The sequence below is a fragment of the Anser brachyrhynchus genome (assembly GCF_964034855.1).
Source record: "Anser brachyrhynchus genome assembly, chromosome: 2".
In the NCBI taxonomy this organism is placed as follows: domain Eukaryota; kingdom Metazoa; phylum Chordata; class Aves; order Anseriformes; family Anatidae; genus Anser; species Anser brachyrhynchus.
In genome coordinates this window covers 132,225,338-132,248,679 of record NC_137695.1, presented here as the reverse complement: position 1 = coordinate 132,248,679, position 23,342 = coordinate 132,225,338, and the positions used below count along the sequence as shown (strand labels likewise).

The 23,342-nt window shown below is 38.7% G+C and overlaps 1 long non-coding RNA gene across 1 annotated transcript; it reads right to left on the bottom strand.

The window, feature by feature from the left end:
• Positions 1-19,264: 19,264 nt before the first annotated feature.
• Positions 19,265-22,094, bottom strand: LOC308189214. Its single transcript, XR_013946143.1, has 4 exons — positions 21,845-22,094; positions 21,681-21,770; positions 20,676-20,957; positions 19,265-20,026 (listed from the first exon to the last, which is right to left on the bottom strand). It is a non-coding gene; the product is annotated as an uncharacterized lncRNA (long non-coding RNA).
• Between the last annotated feature and the right edge of the window lie 1,248 nt (positions 22,095-23,342).

Below are 23,342 nucleotides of genomic sequence, written 5' to 3'. Positions count from 1 at the left end.
GTTTTAGAAGATTGGCTTATATTTGTTATCAGCTTAAGAAAAATGCTGCCTTCATGTGCATAATATTATATTTGTGCTGTAGATGAGTGCTTGTCCATGCAGTAAACTTGTCTTGACGATAATAGCATCAGTAATCAACGTTAAAATAAAATAAAACCATAGCTGTAGAGTGAAGAACTCAAGAGAAGGCAATGATGGGTACCTGCTGTTACTGAAGCTCTCATTCTTAACTCTGATATTAAGAATTAGATAAGAACCATGAATATATAATGTGTTACATTAACCTAATCTAAAAGCACAATCATTTAGGTTTGTTTCAACTCAAGGCAATGAGAGAAATATTGTGTTGTCATGGAATATACAAGTACGACAAATAAAGAACAAATCACAAGAGCCCTGTGAAGTATAAGAAAGGATATATGAGATATTAATTTCAGTTCTAACTATAACAAGCAATTCAACTTGAGATTTGCTCCATGAATTACATGAAAAACAAAGATAAAAATCTTTGTTACCTGTTGCCTGTTGCCTGACTTTAACTGTTGTCATGGAGGCTCAACCAAGCACACCTAGTTAATACGCACATTCTTTAATTAAAGTTCCTTTTACTAAAGGGATAGGTTTTAAAATTCCTTGGGAAGATTATGAGCAGTTATACTGAATCAGTGTTTCTACTTCTGACTTTGCAAAGCAGAGGGAAAGGCCACCAACACTTCACTCCTTATCATAGAATCACAGAATAGTTAGGATGGAAGAGACCTCATCTAAAAATCCTGCTGAAGGAGAGACACCTAGAATAGCTGCCCAGAACCATGTCCAAGTGACTTTTGAATACCTCCAAGGAGAGTGACTTTATAACATCTCTGGACAATCTGTTCCAGTGTTCAATCACTTGCACAGCAAAGTCCTTTCCTGATGTTTATATAGATTTTCTTGTGTTCCAGTTTGTGCCCATTGCCTCTTGTCCTCAAGTCACATTGCCTTACAAGTCTTGTTCTTAGACAAGTCACATAAGTAAAAGTTTGTCGGGTCAGATGTCTGTTAGTATTGCGTACTGACGGAATGATAAGAGTTCAATATCTAAGCTGGTTATTTCCTCTTGGCTGGACTCAATAAACCCCACTATATCCAACAATGTAATCTGTTAAAGTATTGACCAAATCAAAAATTGAAACCCTTTGAAAGGGCCAGTTTCATGGACAGCCCTTGACATCAGAAAGAGTTATATGTTTTCTTCACAGACGAAAAAGAAGTAGTGGACTTTTCCTCAATACAGGTCAATATGCTGCCACAATAAAAAATGATAAAGCTATATCTAATATTTTAATTTTAAATGTTGTTATAGCAATAAAGCACCTTCTTTTTTAAGCCTTAACTATTTAAGTTCCTTTAACTATTGAGGAAATGAGGATTATTATTTATTTTCCCAACTGTGTTTTCTTCTCTGCAGAAATGGATGATTTATTTAATGACTTTACTGAAATCACTGTTGCTATGTCTTCAAAGTCCCCATACTTTTCAACCAATTTTCCCTTCCCTTCCCTTCCCTTCCCTTCCCTTCCCTTCCCTTCCCTTCCCTTCCCTTCCCTTCCCTTCCCTTCCCTTCCCTTCCCTTCCCTTCCCTTCCCTTCCCTTCCCTTCCCTTCCCTTCCCTTCCCTTCCCTTCCCTTCCCTTCCCTTCCCTTCCCTTCCCTTCCCTTCCCTTCCCTTCCCTTCCCTTCCCTTCCCTTCCCTTCCCTTCCCTTCCCTTCCCTTCCCTTCCCTTCCCTTCCCTTCCCTTCCCTTCCCTTCCCTTCCCTTCCCTTCCCTTCCCTTCCCTTCCCTTCCCTTCCCTTCCCTTCCCTTCCCTTCCCTTCCCTTCCCTTCCCTTCCCTTCCCTTCCCTTCCCTTCCCTTCCCTTCCCTTCCCTTCCCTTCCCTTCCCTTCCCTCCCCTCCCCTCCCCTCCCCTCCCCTCCCCTCCCCTCCCCTCCCCTCCCCTCCCCTCCCCTCCCCTCCCCTCCCCTCCCCTCCCCTCGCCTCGCCTCCCCTTCCCTTCCCTTCCCTTCCCTTCCCTTCCCTTCCCTTCCCTTCCCTTCCCTTCCCTTCCCTTCCCTTCCCTTCCCTTCCCTTCCCTTCCCTTCCCTTCCCTTCCCTTCCCTTCCCTTCCCTTCCCTTCCCTTCCCTTCCCTTCCCTTCCCTTCCCTTCCCTTCCCTTCCCTTCCCTTCCCTTCCCTTCCCTTCCCTTCCCTTCCCTTCCCTTCCCTTCCCTTCCCTTCCCTTCCCTTCCCTTCCCTTCCCTTCCCTTCCCTTCCCTTCCCTTCCCTTCCCTTCCCTTCCCTTCCCTTCCCTTCCCCTTCCCTTCCCTTCCCCTTCCCCTTCCCCTTCCCCTTCCCCTTCCCCTTCCCCTTCCCCTTCCCCTTCCCCTTCCCCTTCCCCTTCCCCTTCCCCTTCCCCTTCCCCTTCCCCTTCCCCTTCCCCTTCCCCTTCCCCTTCCCCTTCCCCTTCCCCTTCCCCTTCCCCTTCCCCTTCCCCTTCCCCTTCCCCTAGTTTCCATTCCATTCCGGTGAATTTAGCTTGTATTTATCTAAACAAGTGAGATTTCTGAAATTAGATTTAAAATTGAAATATTTTGCCTTTGTGTTTACGTGTTTCCACAACATATACACATTATACAAGAAAACAAGCGGTTACAAAATGTTTAGCAAAGAATGATAAACAGAAAATGACTGATTATGATAACATTCATATTGCTGAAAAACTGCAGAGACAAGCTGCAGAGACAAGTAGAGACAATTAATGCCATTAATGACTGCCTTATAAAAAAATCTTAGCTATGGCTCCTGTAGCAGAGAGACTGCAGCATGATCATACAAGTAATAAAACCCGTACAAGTTTGAGAGGTTTTTGGAATAACAAAGTGTAGCTATTCCTAAAACTGCTTTTGATTTTTAAGTGTAATTTGTCCTATAGGCTATCTCCCAAAAGCTCATAAAGACTCCAGCTGAGATGAGACTAAATACAAATTATACCCTCTTATCTACCCTCTTTTGTTCACCCAGATCTTATTAAGTAGTAGCAGTGCTTGTGTGTATGTGAATGTCTGTGTGGATTAATATAAATGAAGAATTTTTTTCATATGACAGGTTTTCACTGTATTTTCCGCTCAGAATATTTTGATGAGCTCCACCAGAAATAAGAGAACTTTGACCTCTGTAGTCATTATGTAGAATAAGAAAACAACAGAGGATCACTGATTCATATCTCTGAGTGGTATATTCTCAGTTGTCCTGCTACTGCAATGTATTTCTACTCTAACGCTTTTGAAAGTGCTATCAGTAGAACTTCATAATCACTTCATAAACTTAGCTGTCATGTTCACTAATGCTACAGAAAGCTTGACCTTTAATCAAGAGGAAGGAACATCACAAAACATAATTTTATTGTAGAACTAATGTACAATTCACAGTATTGCATACATCTTCAGTTCTTTGTTGATTACTAAACTTGTTTTTCACTCGTGTCCTGTTGTAATATTTTCTATTCTGAGTTACTAATATATTATTATCATATTTACAATGCAAGAAGATGTCCACTTACCCAAACTTTGAATCTAAAGGATCTTTAAAAATATGTATGTCTACAGAGGGATATTTTTCAAGTGTTCTTTTTTAGCTCTCTTATAAGACTAGTTACAGACAACTCTCGCCTTTTATGGTTTTTTTTTTTTTTTTTTTTTTTTTTTTTGTCTAAAGTGATGGGTTTAGTTATTGCCTGATAACTTAATTTATGGCAAAGATCTCTGGTAGGCCCTGGTTTCACATTTATGTTCATTCTTGGCTAACATTCCTGTATTTTAACATTCAGAAGTCTGCAATTTATAAACATATCCATTCCTAGTTATGACATGTGACTTACTTCAAGAACATGAGCAAAACCTAGATGGCAAGTAGTGCAAGGGTAGACAAATAAAAGATAAAAGACTGAAATCACAAGTCCTTGTGACTGTATGTGACAGACATCACAATGAAATATATGTTTCTGAAGGTTGAACTAGATGATCTTGGAATCATCCTAGATGATTCTGTGATTCTGTGATTCTGTATTCTGTCTTGTGACCATACCAATAGCCCAAAGACAACATATTTCATTCGGCTCATTCATCCAGTTTTCCATCCCCACCCTGTGTCTTTCTTTCATGGGGCACCATGGGAAAAAGTGGGGAGCAGAATGTAGACTAGAAGATATCTTCTTACTACATGTTTTCCCCACAGACCCATCACAGAAAGCATCAAGACTGCTGAGAATTCACTGTTGGCTGTTATCTCTGCATGCAAGAGTTGTATAAAAAAGGTGCTTTGGTGAAAACAATTCTGTCGTGGCAGCAGTGCACAGAAGATACGTAAATAAGTAGGTCCCATCATGTGATAATGAGAAGGATTAAAGTGAAGCCCTTCAAAATGCAGACTGAAGGTATACAGTGTATTAAGACAGAAAGGGTGAGGCCACAAGTCCATTAAGTGTAAAACAAGAAAACAACAGAACTTCAGAAATGCAGAAATGTAGAGATGCCATTCAAAGGGACCTGGACAGGCTGGAGAATGGCCCATGAGAAACTCATGAGGTTCAACAAGTCCAAGTGCAAGGTGCTACACCTGGGTCAGGGCAACACCAGACAGAGTACAGACTGAGAGAAGAACTCATTGAGAGCAGCCCTGTGGAGGACTTGGGGGTTCTGGTGGCTGAAACACTCAACGTGAGCCAGTATTGTGTACTTGCAACCCAGAAAACCAACTGTATCCTGGGCTGCATCAACAGAGGCATGACCTGCAAGTCAATGGAGGTGATTGTCCCTCTCTATTCTGCCTTTGTGAGGCCCCACTTGGAGTACTACGTTCAGCTCTGGGGCCCCCCAGCACAAGAAAGATGTGGACTTGTTAGAACAGGTCCAGAGGAAGGCCATGAAGATCAGAGGGCCAGAACACCTCTCCTATGATGGAAGGCTGAGAGACCTGAGGATGTTCAGCCTGAAGAGGAGAAGGCTCCAGAGATACCGCATTGAGGCTTTTCAATACTTAAAGGGGGTTTATAGAAAAGATGGAGAGCAACTTTTTACACAGGTAGATAATGATAGGACAAGGGAGAATGGTTTTAAACTAAAAGAGGGGAGATTTAGATTAGAGATTAGGAGGAAATTATTCACTCAGAGGGTGGTGAGGCACTGGAACAGTGCCAGAGAACAGTTTCCCAGAGAAGTTGTGGATGCCCCATCTCTGTAGGTGTTCAGGGTCACTTTGGATGGGGCCCCGGGCAACCTGTTCTAGTGGGTGACATGCCTGCTCATGGCAGGGGGGTTGTAACTAGATGGTCTTTAAGGTCCTTTCTAACCCAAACCATTCTATGATTCTGTGATTCAGACACTCACCACTTCAGATCTTTTGTCAGGAGACTGTGAGATAAGACTTTGTCCACCATTGTTCTCCATTTCTGTCCTGTAACTGACCTTAAAGTAGTTCTGTTCCTGAATTTTCACATTCTATATGCATGTATGCCTATCACAGTAACAGGCAGGGACAATATTGTTGCCAATTAAAGACATTATTTTAATTAGCTAAATAATTGTTCTTTCCACTTTAATTTATGGTATGCTTGATTTTCCTTTTTTTTTTTTTTCCAATGGGGGAGGGGAGGCGGTGAAGGAGGAGGAACAGGTTTTACTTGTTTTATGAATTAAAGAAGTCATATACATTGATAAAATGAACTCATTTTTTAAGAGACATCTTCATGCCTCTACATGGTTTAAGTCAATCTATTGGTCAAAATCAATTATTTATTTTCAACTTCCTCGTTATAGAAGATATGACAATATGATTAAGATTTCTTTGAAAAAGTTATCTTTTCCAGACATACCAAGTACACAAGCATCCAATAGTGTAGTTCTTAGTTGAATGAAGTGTTGTCTATTTAGCATTGCACTGAGACTTGAATAGGAAACACTGGACCTTCAAGAAGAATGCAAGAATATTTTTTCTGCATATATCTGAGCAGCTGTGCTCAGTTCAATATTTAATATACATGACCATACAAGCAAAATTTATTACTGAAATAATTTTAATGACATTATCCTTTCCTTGGAGTTAATTTGGCTTTACATGTAAAGATCGCATATTGTCCAGGCCTAGAGCAGAGTGCGGAGGAGCAGCAGGAGGATTCTGCTTCCCTGAGAGGAGCAGAAACCCAGGAGCAGAGAGCAGGGTTGGCAGGGTAGTACTGCACTGGTGGGACACTGTCTGACCATGCCTACCAGGGAGACCAGAACAGGGTTGTTGGTGGTGAAGGCGGCCAGGGATGGCCAGAAGAATTGGTGGAGATGGAGCATATTTGAGGTCAAGACTGAAAGAGAACCCAGGAAGACAAGGTCAGAATCACCCAGATACATGGTGAGACAAAACACATCTTTATTTCAGCTCCAGTCCCTCACCTTGGTACTTTTACTGGACTGTGCTTCAGATCTACTGTGTCTGGACTGCCAAGCTCTCCCCTCAGTTCCTGGCTCACCTACCTCTTTGCAAAGCAGCTCATCCCTGCCATTCCCTGACAGAGATTTTATTTCAGAAAATATTTCCTGCTGGTTTTCTGCATTAAATAGTACTACAGTTCCAAAGCATCAACATTTAAAAAAGAGACTAGGTGCTGTGACACTCAGATTGGGAGCCAAAAGAAGTTAGGGTTTTCTCCTTACAAATGTGACCCCACACCAGGTGACAGTCATGCTTAGTCTTGCAAAAGTTTTCTCCATCTGTCTCCTGCCTAATAAATCTTTAATTGCCTCTTTCCATGAACCTCTGAATGTTTAATTTAATTTTTTTATACATGTTTCATCTGCAACTGCTGAAAATTTAATACAGGAATAGTCGTCCTATCAGGAACTGCAGCTCACAAATTCTGATTTCTGTCTCTTGAGCCTTTAAAATTAGTGCTTTAACACCAAGGTGACCCTATGGTAGGAACATTTTGTTGGCTGCTGGATGATGCAGGTTTGAATTTCCTCAGAAAGTAAAGGAAAGTAAAACCCTATAAATCAATTCCTAAGTGAGTACTCTAGCCTAGATGGAATAAAATGGAGTTCCTATCACCACTTCTGGAGATGTTTTAACACTGAAAGTACTGTTCAGAACTGTACTTTGGGAAAAGGCTAATTCTGCCATGTACTCTCAGAGAGTTTTAAGAGTATCTACAAACTGAAGATCCTGAGACGTTCTTGGTAGAATAAAGCCAAGTTTTTGTTATTAAATATACTGGAAAATGCATTATTCTCAGTAGAGTACATCTTGGAGAAGTGTAAAGCATAGTATATGATACTTTAGGATGAAGAAAGAGTGTAACCAAAGAAATAAAGATCTGAAGGAACAATATCTGTCTTTCTTCCCTTTTGGGTTTTCCCTCAGGAAAACTGCTGTTGTTTTTCTTTCCCCTGCCCCATGCAATTGTTAAGAAAAAGAAGGATATCACATGTATTATACAGGATCTGTTCTATGAAGTCTCTCTTATCATACACAGTTAATACTAAATATTATCCAATTCAATGTGATGCCCATGACACATGAGAAGAGTCAGTGCATTTGGTTGTCATGGAAAGGAAAGAAGCTCCAAACTGCTTGGTTTAATCCTGTTCTTCCTGTTCTGAATGTTTTAATTTGGTTGGCTGGTTGTTGTTGTTTTTTTCACTTGTTTGTTTTTTTTTTTTTTTAGCTTTTACACTACAACCGTGAGTTGGTCTGAGTTGGTTTGTCAGTGTTTTGTTGTTTTTTTCATGTCATCTCCATCTCTCGGATGTTGTTAACAAGTGGGGATTTAAAACTCAGTTCTCTTATCATCCATACTAGCCCTTAGGCTGATGGTGAATCACAGCTCCCACAACCTTTGTTAGTTAAAGGTCCTCACAGAAACAACATAATTTCTAATTTTGGATTAGTTACCCTGATTAGAAAATGTTTCTTAATGAAGTTAAGTTCACTGAATTAAACTGCATTTTAAGACCACAAAGAAAAGTTTTCTGTTATTCAGAGTCTATATTCTATTTTTTTAAGGCAATGAAACAACTAAACAAATAGCCTGGTTCCACTTGTCTCCCACTATATTTTGGTGAATTAATTTCTTTTTCTTTTTCTCCATTTTGGCTATTACACCAATTTATGGTCTCATTTACAGTTTTATTTCTTCCATTTGCACTTAAAGAAAGTTTTTCAATTCATTACTTTCAGTTATTGATATATTCATTCTCTTTCCCAGCAATATTTTATTTTAAATGGACAATATAATGTAATTCTCCTCTTAACATTCCTGTAGAAAAAAAATATGCAAAATAAATAAAAACATAATATATACAGAGAGAACCTAAGGTTATTGCAAAGCTGTCTTTATTGGATTTTAGGAATACTTACAATTTTATTTCTAAATAAGATGCTGAGAATAATATAATATTCATCACTAATGAAATGTTCAATTTCATTAACTTGTATTTAATCTTTTGCTCAACAACAGACATTGAAAAAGTTGAAGAAGAGAATTAGACTTTACTTTACAAATCCAGATGTAATTGAATAGTCTGGAATTTTTTCCTCAGTCTAGAAAACCATCTTGTTTAGCATTCTGAATTTTGGTTGATATTATGGAAAATCTGAAAGACATGGGTGTTACTGAATTTTTGTAATTTGTAATGTATATGTGAGGAATGTTTAATGACTACACAAGGATGAAGAAAAGCCATATATTGCATTATGAAAATTCCTTGGAGTTAATCGGGAAAAGAAATTCCCCTCTATTGTTAAAAGGTGTGAAGATACAGTTTGCACATTACTGTTTATATATAAGACAGGAGGCCGAAGTAGTCAAATCTAACAAATGACTTCCTTCTCAAAGTGAAAACATTTGAAAGATTCTTAAAATATTATCCACAAAAACAGTTTTGTGATTTTTTTTTATTTTTATTTTTTACCTCTCTAACGTCTTTATTTGGATACATTTATTTGGATATGACTGAAAAGTATTTACTTAATTATCATGTCATGATTCCATTTAATGAGTTAGAATTCCGTTAACTCCTGAAATGATTAAAAGTGTTTAAGTTGGTTTTGTGTTGACAATATCAAAATATTTTGCATGTAAATTTAGTCATAAATATAACAAAAGAAAATTTACAAGCAGATATGGGATCTAGTGATCTAGTTGTAAAAAAAAAAAAAAACATTAAAAATATTCTACATGCACACAGAAAAGCCAGTGCTTTGAGACAATATTGAGACTCAAAGTCAAATACTCAAAGACAAGTCAAATCTGTGTGTATGTGTGATACATACACATTACAATCAAGTAATACCTTATCTTCTTTTTACTTAAAATAAAGAGACCAAACTCACTTGGTCATTCATCATGTTTCCTCATTCTGTAATAACTCTCAAAGATTCTTTCTTTGCTGTTACTGCTATTTCTTTCTCAAGTTTAATTGGACAAAATAATATTATGGACATAGTCCTGCTGCTATTTAAGAATATTTTGTTTAAATTGTCCATGGCTGCATTAGCCCTTGAAAGAAAGAAAGAAAGAAAGAAAGAAAGAAAGAAAGAAAGAAAGAAAGAAAGAAAGAAAGAAAGAAAGAAAGAAAGAAAGAAAGAAAGAAAGAAAGAAAGAAAGAAAGAAAGAAAGAAAGAGAAATGAAGAAAGAAAGAAAGAAAATGAAAAAAGTTGTGGTTTCATATTTCTTTTGTGTCCACTTGGTGCTTGATCTTACCAAGCATGTAAGCGCAGTCCAGGCAGGGGAAGGTAGGGCTGCACTGATGGGTGGCATGGACTAGTTGAGGCAGTACAGGAAATCTCACCCTTAATTTTGTGCTGCTGGTTGACATACATGACTATTCTTTCATAACCCGGCTCTCAGAGGTTTGTTTGGAGTCATTACTTCTCAAATTAGAGCATGCTTAACCTGGAAAGTGTCCTTATCCTTTCTCAAGGGGCAGCAATACAGTAACAGCACAAGTAATAACAGTGGACTCTGATGTGCTAAAAATATATTTGTCTGGATATATGACGTAGTTTAATTCAACAAACACATCTTCATTCGAGGAAAGAGAAATGTATGATTTTCCTGCTTTCAGCTTACTGAGTCAAATGTCAGTGGGACCTGTCCTTTCAATAATTTACTTCCTCCTGCAATTTTGTGAGTAATATTTTTATGGCACTATCAGACTCAGGAGAAAAATTATCAATAAACAGTGTAGACCCAAGGACTTGGTGACACTAATCCTTGGTGATAGTAGTGGAAATGTAAATATACACTGACCATTTCCCATCCAAAAGGATGCCTGGAGTACAGCTCACTAGACTAATACCAGTAGAAGAATCTTCCAAGGGTAAAACATAAAATATTTCTCCCTCAAACCATCTCTGTTTCAAAACTGGCCTGCTCAAATCTTCTTGGTGTTTTAGCTGTTTTCTGAGCTATGTAGATCAGAGGTAAGCAATCTAGCAGACCATTCAAAATAAAGCTAATCCATGGCTTTTACATTCACAAGATATTTTGGGTGATAATTCATCAGAAAACATTTCAAACTACTGAAGTCCACCATGAGAGTTACTTTTCTAAGTTTCCATTTTGAGATTTCCCAGTTGATTAGTTAATACGTGTTATGTCTACTTCAATCAAAACAGAAAACATGGCAATACTACTCAGAGCTATTTTAATTCCCTTTTCAGGATGATGCACATGGCTACCAGTGTTAACATTACTTTCTTATACAATACCTGGTGTGTTTTTTTCTTTTATGAATCACAGGTTTTAAATGCTTGACTAAAATTGAAACTTACTGTTGGACAGATCTTTCTTCAATATAAGTCTGCCTCACTTTGTGATTAGATAGGTTTTACGGACAGTAAAGAAGATTTATTTCTTACTCAAGTGTACAAAAACTTCGCTGGGGAAATGATATTTGTACAAGTAGAAAATGTAAGGCACCTCTGAATTTCCTCTATGACAGATTCAGTTTACCTGCTTGTGACGTGCTAATATGACACAAACAGTATTTATTAGACCTTCTGAATCAGGGGAAACACCATCTGTCTTGTTTGATACAGCTTTCTATGAAAGAATATGCAATGAATAATTTGTGGAGTTTCTATTCTTCGTGGCTTAGCTAAATAAGGAACATTGTGTTTTCTTCTTGCAATTTATAACATAAGAACAAAGAGCCCAAACTGTTGAAAAAAGACAGTTATGGTTTTAAATGTACTACTTCAGCATTTTCTAGGGACTATAAGTGTGAATAAATGCAATAATTTAAGATCACAGTGTTTACTGTGGCACAATAAACACTGACATTGGATGAATTTGGTTGAGAGAGAGACAAAAGAAATAAATTGCTGAAAATATAATTAGAAATGAGACATAACGTTTAGAATAAGAAGAAAAAAATAAAATACAGTGTAATGGTGAACATAGGAAGTAGATTTTGTTTATGACACCTTTTAACTTCAGAATAGATTATAGCACACTTGCAATTCTGCAATATTTATGAGATTCATTTCTCTGTTTAAGAACCAGTACCATTCATTTACCATGCAACAAATTATACCACAGCCCTGAGCAGTTGGTATACAGCTTTTTTGCACGAGCATGCATCTTCAATGCATATTTCATTCATAGAATGCTCAAAAAGAATTCATCAATTTAAAGACACATTATTTACCCTTCACTTTTCAATTAAAATCTTCCCTTATTGGCACAATTATCAATTCAGTATAAGATTTAACTTAAGAAGTAATTTTTGGATTGTATTTCGCAAGCTTTCACTTTCCTTTTTTCACTTACTAAAACTGACAAGTATAATTTGTCTGTGGAAGAAATGAAATCATGTATTGAATTTGTTACTGATCCATTATCAGTACATGCAGGAAGACTGGAAAAAAAAATTTCCATTCAAATCCTTCTTTTTTAAAAGATCTCTAAGTTTTAGACTCTTTAATTTACAAATTTACAGAAATGTGTGTATATGTGTGTTTTTCATGCTTTGTGGATTCAGGGAATCCATAAGAAAACAAAAAAATAGTAATCCTGAAAAGAGAGCAGCTCTCTGAGCTGCAGAAATATCTGTTGATTGCATTAACACCTAATGTTTCAATGGGATGTGCTAAGACCATACATCAATTTAGAATAATAATTTAGCTTGTAAAATCAATGAAACATTGAAGTAAGTATATTTCTACATTAAGTGCACTGTTTTGAATATGACTATTCAGAATTTTCTTTAAAAAAAAAATATTTTCCTCACAAGTGGATATTTTTGGTGGGACATTCATTCCCTTCAAGTTTTGATCAAGATATTCTTTTTGGTACATATCTTTGATCAGTAGTAATGAGCATAGAAGTTCCTACCACATAGCGGGTTAACGAGGGAGTTTGCATGTTTTATTCCAGGGAAGAACTGCACAAATGTTGAAAACTCAAAAGTTGATATTGAGTCATGTTTTTATGTATTTATTTTTTAATATATACCCTAGAACATTTTTAAATTTTAGTTTTCACTATGAAATCTAACAACATCACAGATATGACGTTACGTAAGAGCTGTTCAGAACAGTTACAGAAGTATACTGGACTGCATTCAGTCTTCATAACTTAAAAATTCATGCTATTCATATTTAAAAATGAGATAAAAGATGTTCTAGAAGGCCTCAGGAGTGAATAATACCAAGCCATCTTGGTAATAGAGGGTGGACTGAAGAAGTCAGTGGATTCCAAAGCTGAAAACTCTTAATAAGTAAACTTCTTAGATTTTATTTCCTTTCCCCAACGTTGTTGGAAGGAAAGACCAAATGTCAATACAAATATAACAACTATCATCCAACATTACCATTACAATATTCATGTTCTTGCAGTTTACAGGGTTAGATCCATAAAATTATAATACTTAATTCTGTTCTTAAAATTAGAAAAACTTTGGGCTCTTTAGGAGACAAGTTTTAAGATCATTGCTTTTTTTCAGTTCCTCTGCTCCTTTCTGAGGAGGATGACCTGTGCCCATAGGTTTCTGGTTCTATATGGACTCTTCACTAATAAGAAGCAGGCTCTGTTTTAGCAATCTGAATCAGAAATCTCTTGGTCCAAGCATCCCAAACACATGGTGTTTGGCACAAAAGTCAATCTAGTATAGGTCATTTATATTTTAGTGCTTTGAACAGTAACAGAAAAGGTTTGCTGTAGCACTGGAATTGAATAAACAACTACCAGGACTTTGGGATCTATTCTGTTGAAGCAATGAGAAGTAGTGCATAACAGAAAAAGAGTTTGAATACAATCCTTCAACTCGGGAGTCTTGCAGGAAGATAAATTGTGATAATCACAATAAATGCTGAAAATTTGTTTTAATGGTCTATAATTCTGCCCATCCTTGGGAAAGTCATTTAGTCTTTCACTATCTGTAAGTACAGACCTGTGAGATAAGCAAGTGCTATCACACACAGGTAATGTCCCTTGAGTAGTACACAAGGTATTGTTATTTGTGATGTGTAGGTATTTTCAGGATATACTTAGCAATATAAACAAATACTTTTTTCTCTCATTATTTACATAGATATGATTAAATGAAAAAGAAGAACACAGCGAAATAGAATTTAAACCTGTACAAAATAGAATGTGTCTTCCAATCCTTGTATTGACAATGCTCCCAGTGAAAGAAGCATCCTGTATGAAATAAATACGAAGAAAAAAATCTCTTGAGGTGGACTCGAATATCCAATATTTATTTGAATAGGGCTGAAGTACAAAGAAAAAAAAAAATATTGAAATAGAGAACAGGAGAGATTGCCTTTTTTATAGGCCTCAGGTGAGATTTTTTCAACCCATGAGTAGTGACTTTAGACTACATCTAAAGCTTTTATGAGTTATAGCCTTTTAAAATGTATTTCTGTTCACAACAGGCTATGGCATTTTATAGATATTGGCGCATTACTATACAACATCACATGCTTTTGTCATCTATGCACACAGCTGTCTCATTAAAATTGTGTAACCATTTTAGTTAAATGGAGGTGAAAAATGTATACACTTCTGTTCTGCTCCTTAAATTTAACATTTGATTAACTCAGATGGTTAGTAAGTTCACATCTCCTAGTGCCTTTTGGAGAGTTGAGAGTGTTTTTATTTACACTTGATGTTCTGTCATCCTTTCGACATTCTGCCCCTGTGCTTATTTCCAATCCTGTGAGCTTAACAGGCTGCAAAGTTTTAAAATGACATGTCCCAAGAACTCACTGGAGACCGAGTTTAAATTTGTCCATGTCAAAGTCTTTAAATGGAATGCAGTCTGATATATGTAGAGTTTTCTATTTTAGATTGCACTCTAGGACAAATTTTATGTGTGACTTACTTGAACTAAACATTACACAGATGTAAAATGTGTTGATTAAATAGTCTAAAGACAAAATCAAAACAACTTTCATATATGAGGGTGAATAGGCACATAATTGGCTGCCTTTGTCTATAATATTACCCATGATGGCTTTCTCTGTTCTCTTTGACTAAGTAATACAAATAACGTTCTTAAACATTTCAGTAAAAATGCCTGTATAAATGACTAATTCTAATGAGTGCAAATATTAACTTTTTTTCCGCAAATTTCTGTTATTAAGCAAACAACACTTCTTGCAAAACTCTGAATTTACTACAACACTGGAAAATGTTGCTGGGTTTAGAAATATTCTCTAATTACACTGAATTCGCTTAAAAATTATTTCACGAATGCATTCAGGCTATGTGATAAATAACAAGTATTTATCAAGTAATATTAAGTATCAAGCAAACAGCTCTGTGGGCTAATATCAGAACCTTAGTGATAGAGATGGGCATTTTGCTCAATTGCTTTGACAGGTTGAACAGTTTTCCTTCAGCTACAGAGTGTTTGAGATTGCTAATGGTCCCTACAACTACCAATAACTGAACATTTGATGTAACAAATGTTTTTGTTTTTGTTTGAATTGTAAGAGGGTTTATAACAAGGTAATAAATGGTGGTGTTTGACATTTAGAAATATACTTTCAACAGTCTTTGACTGTATGTAAGATTATATGTACCCAGAAGATGGCTAGTGTGTCTTAACTGTATTGTAATAACCAAAACACAATAAAAATACTCCCTCTCCTGCTGATTTTTTCTGTCATCTGGTGAAAAGCAGAGTACTATCACAACATATAGCTCTCCCTTCTGACCTTACTTTGCAGTAAGAACCATTCAACTTGGATGATAATGGTAGCGTATGTACAGAAGAGGAAAATAGGGAAAAATCACAAAGCAAAAGTAGCAAATGTCAAAGTGACAAGACTTTTATGTATCACAAATCCCACAGAGGAAAAATGTCTTGTCTTACTGAATCCACCTCTTTCAGTATAACATATATCTCTAGAGAATATTGACTGCTGCTGCACTCTGGACTAGAAAAGGAACTCAACTGTAACTGTACCATGTAACTGAAATTGCTCATTGCAAATGAAAATTACTTTCGGTCAAAAAGAGTGATAGGTGTGCTATCACGCAATCTAATAAAATGTATTCCTTTCCTTCACCAGCTAGGGTTTTCTGAAACATAGCTTCATAGGAAACAAGCACAACCCTCCCTCTCATATTCAACTAAAAAATCAATTATTACAACTCATTTTGTAAAACATGTTGTTTTTTTACGACTCCCTGTCACAGAAAAAGGAAATCATGTCATTTGATTTCCAAAAATGAAATTAAAAGGGAAAAAAATACAATTGAAGCGGCACTATAATATACCTTTCTATAATGATCACGTAATACAATTTGACCCTGATGTGTTCTACCCCAACAGAATAATTTCAGATTTTCAAAATCCACAGTTACATAAGTAGATATTTAGACAACATTAAATAACACCCAGACATAGAATTTTCTTTTCCGTGTTTTTGCTGGAAAACTAAATTTACAGTACCTATTTTCCAAGTTCATCAAAAGAATGTCTGTGTGGTCAAGGAAATATTTTGATACAATATTTCATCAGTCTGATTATTTTCCAAATGTGAATGTGAGGTATATTTTATGGAAAACAGATCAACAGTATAAACAATATATGAAAATTGCAGAAAACATTTGCATTTCAGACCTATTAAGCAGTGATGTGTAGTCATCATAATGCTCTTGGAAACATTTCATTAATATTGAAGCAAAAAAATACCAGAGAGAACAATTTCAGCTTTCAGTTTGTCTGGATGTATTTTTTTTTCTAAACGGACATTAAAAATATATGCATATTTTTCCATAAAGCTTTTGTTCCTTAGTTCTGAATATTCTGTACTCATTTATGCATGTGAAAATTAGTATAAAATGCTACTTTCTAGCATGCTACTTCCAGCATAAACATTTTTTTTTCCTTCAGAATATGCACTTTGATGGAAAAGGAAGAAGAAAACCAATAAATATATTAGAAAGAAATTACAAAGTTTCCTTTTAATGGGGCACAGTACTCTTGCTACAACAAAATGCTGTGCAACAGCAAATGAAAGAGAAGGGTGAAAAAATATGAGAGAAAAAACCCTGCAGACACAAGGTCAGTGAAGAAAGAGGGGGAGGAGGTGCTCCAGGTGCTGGAGCAGAAATTTTGCTGTGGCCCATGGAGTAGACTGTGGTGGAGCAGGTTGGCCATGGAGAAACACATTGGAGATGAGATCCACACTGCTGACTAGAGTAGGTGGATATGACCTGAAAGAAGCTGCAGTCCACAAAGAATCCACAAAAGAGGAGGCTCCTGGCCAGAACTGCAGCCCATGGAGAGTCCACACAAGAGGAGACTCCAGGAGGTCTGGCAGAAAGTGTGTCCTGTGGGGGACCCAGGCTGGAGCAGTTCATTCCCAGAGGACTGTTCCCCCAGTTACAGACCCACATTGGAGCAGTTCTTGAAGAACTGCAGTCTGTGAGAAGCCTATGTTGGATCACTTCCTGAAGGACTGTATCCTTTGGGAGGGACCCTATGCTGTAGCAGGGGAAGAGAGTCAGGAAGAAGAAGCAGCAGTGACAAAGAATTATTATATTAACTGTAACCTCATTTTCCATTCCCCTGTGCTGCCTTGGGAGCAAAGAGGTAGAAGAATCAAGACCGAAGTTGAGCCCAGGTATAAGAGGGGAATTGGGGGCAGGTGTTTTCAATTTTGTTTTTATTTCTCACTATCCTACTGTATTTTCCATTGACAATAAAACCAAATTAATCTTCCCCAAGCTGAGGCCATTTTGCCCATGGTAACAATTAGTGAGTGACCTCCCTGTCCTTATCTCAACAATCTTTTTTCACAGTATTTTGTCCCCCTGTCCTGCTGAGGAAGGGGAGTGAGAGAGTGGCTTGGTAGGCACCTGGCAGCTAGCCAAAGTTAACCTACCACACACGTTGTAAATAGAAATAATTCTCTCTATAGTACATGTGCATAGAAAGACAGATTCCACATCACCTTTTTAAAGCCTGTCTGTTGTGGTTTAACTGAGCCAGCAGTTAACACCACACAGACGTTTACTCACCCTCCCCCCCACCTCTCTGGGATGGGGGAGAGAAACGGGAAAGTGAAGCCTGTGAGTTGAGATAAAGACAGTTTATTAAGACAGGAAAAAATACCAATGCTAATGATAATAGTACTACTACTACTACTGTGTACGAAACAAGTGATGCACAATGCAATTGCTCACCACCCGCTGACCGATGCCCAGCCTATCCCTGAGCAGACGGCCCTCTCACCCCGGCCAGCCACCCCTATCTATTGTTTAGCATGATGTCAGATGGTATGGAATACCCCTTTGGCCAGTTTGGGTCAGCTGTCCTATGGGTCTGTCCCCTCCCAGCTCCTGCGGCACCCCTAGCCTGCCCGCTGGCAGGACAGAGCGAGGAGCTGAAAAGTCCTTGGCTTAGTGTAAACACTGCTCTGCAACAACTAAAACATCAGTGTGTTATCAACACTCTTCTCATCCTAATCCAAAACATAGCACCCTACCAGCTACTAGGAGGAAAATTAACTCTATCCTAGCTGAAACCAGGGCAGCTGTTTTCTGGCAGGTCATGGGAAGAAGATTGTCTGGCTTTGGGGAGCTTATGTACACAGGGCTTTTAGGCTGCAGCCAAAGTGCTCCTCTAGATCTGGAAGTTTGAAGATAGTTGCAGTCTCCAAGCTCAAAGCCAACCACATATCAGTCTGGCACAACTGATTTTTGTGTTCCTTGCACTAGCCGTTCCTTCACCTCCTCTTCAGATACAAGGACACGCGTCTCTTTCAAGCTCCTTTATTAGTAAAGAAGCCAGGATAGATTAAAGCCTCTTTCTTCAAGTCAGTAAGATACTTGTCTTGGGTTTCAGTGAGAATTCAGGCCCTAGCAACTGAAGTTCCTTCTAGATAGTGTTTCTTTTGTATAGGATAATTTCATTTCCCTTTTGAAGACTTACAAGGATGTAGTAACAACAGCAAAGGCATGAAACAGTACCTGAGGCATAGGCTACTTTTCAGCCTGCAGCAGGCTATAGGTATGCTATTATCATTTCAGATAAATATGATCTACGTAATGTGAAGGGTTCCGGCATGCTTACAATCTGCCAAGGGCCAGAAAATGGGACCTTCATTTCTTCCCTATGAAGAAAGGCTGAGAGACCTGGGACTGTTCAGCCTGCAGAAAAGACGACTGAGAGGGGACCTCAACCATGTTTATAAATACCTGAGGTGTGGGAGACAGAGGGATTTGGCCAACCTCTTTTCAGTGGTTTGTGGGGACAGGACAAGGGGTGACAGCCACAAAATGGAGCACAGGAAGTTCCGCACCAACCTGCGAAAGAACTTCTCCACGGTGAGGGTGATGGAGCACTGGAAAAGGCTGCCCAGGGAGGTTGTGGAGTCTCCTTCTCTGGAGATATTCAAGGCCCGTCTAGACACCTACCTGGGCAGCCTGCCCTAAGGAACCTGCTTTGGCAGGGGCATTGGACCCAATGATCTTTCGAGGTCCCTTTTAACCCCTACAATTCTGTGATTCATTTTAAGACTGTATGGAAAAGAACACAAGAACAACAACAACAGAGAAGGAACTTTTCCTTCGCCTAAATTTTATTATTATTTAGCAACACCTTCAGGTGTCTACAAGGAATGTTGCCCCCTCCGCCCCCCCCCCCCCCCCAAAAAAAAAAATAAGAACAAAGACAGCGTGGAGAGAGGTATAATTTCAGTTCACACCAGAAGACATTCTTCTCACTGAAATACAGTTAAGCCCCACAAAGTGCCAAAAAACCTGCCAAAAAGTAATGTATTTACAAGTTAATTTTTACATGTTGGAATTATTTACTTGTCTGATCTTGCATTCAGGGCTTGATCTATCTGGAGGGGAACATGTAATGGCATGCAAGGTTGTTCGGTTGTTTGACTGACAACACAAATTAAAAATTTTGAACTGTTTGTATAGAAGCAAAATACAGAAGAGTACGCTATCCCCCAGGGAAACGTAGAAAACTACCTGTTGCTTCTCCGGTTTAAAAAGTTTTCCCTTAACAGATGTAAGCATCTGTTCAGGTGTAAGAAAAGGTGTAATCAGCTGTTTGAGTACAATTCTTATGTATACGTGAATGTTTTCCTCTCCAATTTCCAACTTGGAGCTCAACATTTTTCATCATACTCTTAGATCAGGATTCTGATTCTAACACTGGTTGCTAGTGCAAATTTCCAGAGAAGAGAGAAGCACACCAGTCCTCATTGCTTTGAACGGGATGGAGATAAGAAACAAATGTAAACGAAGAAAATAAACCTGTATGAAGTTTTCAAATAATTGTCATTGTCCAAAAGCTTTAAATTGGTTGAATCCTTGAAAGTTAATTAAGGCAAACTCAGGTTGCATCACTGAATTTGATGGAGTAAGATAGACTTGCACCTTTGCAGAGCCTCGGTCACCATTTAAATTGGCACTGCCTCTAACCTCGCAAGAACGAGGAGTATAAAGATGTCCTTTTCTCTTGTCAGCTACTGGCAGAGCTAGAGAGAAAAAGAAAAGCTGTTAAAATTAAAAAGTAAATTTTTTTTAGGACATTTCAACGAATATGTAATCTTTAGTCGTAAGACAAGAAATGAAAGGAAAGAGAAAAGAGTAAAAGGTACTTGCATGGCCTTAAATAACTTGGTAATAGACAACAACCACAATCTGCAATGATTTATAAGTGCCATACTCCATTCAACCTTGAGACAGACTAATGGGATTCCCACATTATGTAAAGCGGAGCGCAATCCCTCTAAAATCGCAGAGTCTGGGCTACACGACTGAGAACTGAAAAACTTAAGACTAGGCAGCACTGAACTCAACGAAGGAAGGAGGATGAGTCCCTCTGGATGTTCAAGTAACAGAACAGAAACTCAGATTTTAGCCCTAAGCAACTATTTTCCGAAACAGGCTGGAGCTGACTCCTTTAAGCAGGGGACAATTTCAGAACCCTCAAAGGTAAAGAAATGGTAGAGTGCTCATCTGAATAATCTTCCTAGCAAAAAAAGTCTGGGGACCAGCGCTCTGGGGACCAGCGCTCTGGGGACCAGCGCTCTGGGGACCAGCGCTCTGGGGACCTGAAGTTGGAGTTGGAAGTTTCTCATAGAATTCCTTTCCCCCAATTTTTTTTTCTTGCCACTCACATACCCCTGCCTCAAGTGTCGAGTTTGATTTTCCGTCCTGTTTTCTCATATGTTCTCCGTGGTCACTCACGTCCGTATGGTGAGTGTAGGTACGAGTGTGTGTAGGTTCCACAGGGTACGACCACAGGTTGGCACAGGCTGTGTATGCGCTCTCTTGTCTTCCTCGCACAGAAGTGGGCTTACCCCCAATTGCTGAGATATTGCTTTGTACAGGTGAGGAGGAAGGTTAGTTCTCTTTATGTTGGTCGGTCTCTTCAGAATGTTTCTGCACAACCGAGATGCAGGCCTGTAGGGAAGAGGAAAGACTGTCTTCGTACTGCCAGACTTGTTTAGCCACTTCATCCATTGCGGATTCCTCATGGTCTTTCCAGTGGAGGTGCGCCCTGCTCTAGGTACCTGCCCATATCCTCCCACTCTCCTTGCCACGCATAACTATCCTGCATCAGCACCGATCTCTGGATGACACTGAAGTATTTGTTTAACCTTAAACAAACCTCAAGTGCATTCAGGAGACATACTGATAAGAACACGCTGCTCTGAGCATTCCAAGTATAGTCGAAGTTTTGGAAAGCTACCGTAACTCATCTGGAGGAGAAGAAAGGGAGAGTGAACACGTGGGAAAACGCATCTTCCCCTGACCCTACCTCAGAAGCTATTAACAATTACACCTTTCACGCTTTTTCTTCAGGGAGCCAGTCTATGGAGGGGTCGGGGGAGATGGCCAACAATAACTTCTTTTAAAGAAAGAAGTTATCTCCTTGAAACTATAACTTCTAGTAATTTAAAGGCTTTTGACTAGCATATTGTGAAAACAGCATTTCTTTTATGAACAGCACATTCTCACAATTGCCACTTAGCAAAAGTAATGATAATGCCACCAGTATCTACCCAAATCTGTTTCTACTTATCACAAGGCAAAATTTGAATTCACAGTAAGGCACCTTTTTCCACACAGCTTTTTGTTCAATCTTAACACAGACTTAAGAACATTCTTCGAAGCCAGGCTTACCTGTATGCACTTAAGCTTCTGTGGTGTTTTTTTTTTTTTTCCTTCTTCTCCTGCCAGGAAGGAAGCTTCAAATCCATGCAAGTAATTTCACTGAAAACAGACAAGGTGAAGGAAGTACTCAAACTCCTCGACATTAAACAACTGTAGAACCCAGGAACACTTACCTGCCAGCTTCTGAACTTGAGTCACCTCCTAACTACTTCACAGTGAAGTAGTACCACCAGGGTTTTACTGTCCTGAGAAGGCACCACCAACGTAACTAGCTCATAGAGTCTCTAAAACTATTTCACAGAGACGGTAAAAAACATGAAGAAAAAGCAGCCTACTGGGGAACACTGAGTCTATTTCACTCTGGTAGAAAAGCACCCCAGATAACCTGAGCCTCAAACTCCCCTGGGGAGGCAATTCCCCCCAACTCCTCATGCTTCCTATATAGCAAAGGTCAAATGATCCACACCTGGCAGATTTCACCTAACAAGTGTGGAGCCAAGAGACCTTGTGGAATAGCCTCATCTACCTGGCTTCAATGTTTTAAGGTCAATTGCTCCTTATCACTGATAGAAGTAACCTGACAAGAGGCTTAGTGGTTAGAATTGACCTAATGAATTAGCTGCAAAAGGTGCATAAGGGTCATATTTCTGTTAGTCATTCTGTGAGGAAAATTAGTACAGAGCCTGTTAAAAAAAATTAATAAATAAAAATAAAGAAATAAATAAAAGAAAAAATAAAATGACCTTAAGGGAAAAATTGCTATCATAGATCTTCATCTGTCTAGTCATGACAGATAAAGAATATAGCAAACAGAATTACTTTTCTTGACATTAATGTTTTTTAAATTTGCTTTTCTGAGATCTCTTCTTTATGCAGGACTTTTCAAAATCTAGCCCCATGACCTCTGACTATAGTATTTACTTTGGCTGCATATAAACTCTCACATATAAATGGCAGGATCCGGATCTTCACTCACTATTCAGGTCAAGGACTGGGCTGAAAGTTTTGGCTTTAAGTTGGTTACGTGACTACATTGCTGTTGTGGTTTAACTCGGCAGGCAGCTAAGCACCACAGAGCCGTTTGCTCACCCTCCCCCCTCCCTCTCTGGGATGGGGGAGAGGAATAGGAAAACAAAGCCTGTGGGTTGAGACAGAGACAGTTGATTAAGACAGGAAAAATTACTAATGCTAATGATAATAGTACTATTACTTCTACTGTGTACGAAAAAACTGATGCACAATGGATTTGCTCACCACCCGCTGACTGATGCCCAGCATATTCCTGAGCAGACGGCCCCCCCATCCTGGCTAGCCACCCCTATCTATTGTTTAGCATGACGTCAGATGGTATGGAATACCCCTTTGGCCAGTTTGGGTCAGCTGTCCTATGGGTCTGTCCCCTCCCAGCTCCTGCGGCACCCCTAGCCTGCCCGCTGGCAGGACAGAGCGAGGAGCTGAAAAGTCCTTGGCTTAGTGTAAGCACTGCTCTGCAACAACTAAAACATCAGTGTGTTATCAACATTCTTCTCATCCTAATCCAAAACATAGCACCCTACCAGCTACTAGGAGGAAAATTAACTCTGTCGTAACTGAAACCAGGACACTGTCCCAATGTTCTTCCCTTTCATTCATGAATTAACCAGAAGTCAGTTTTCTCGTTTGTGATTGATT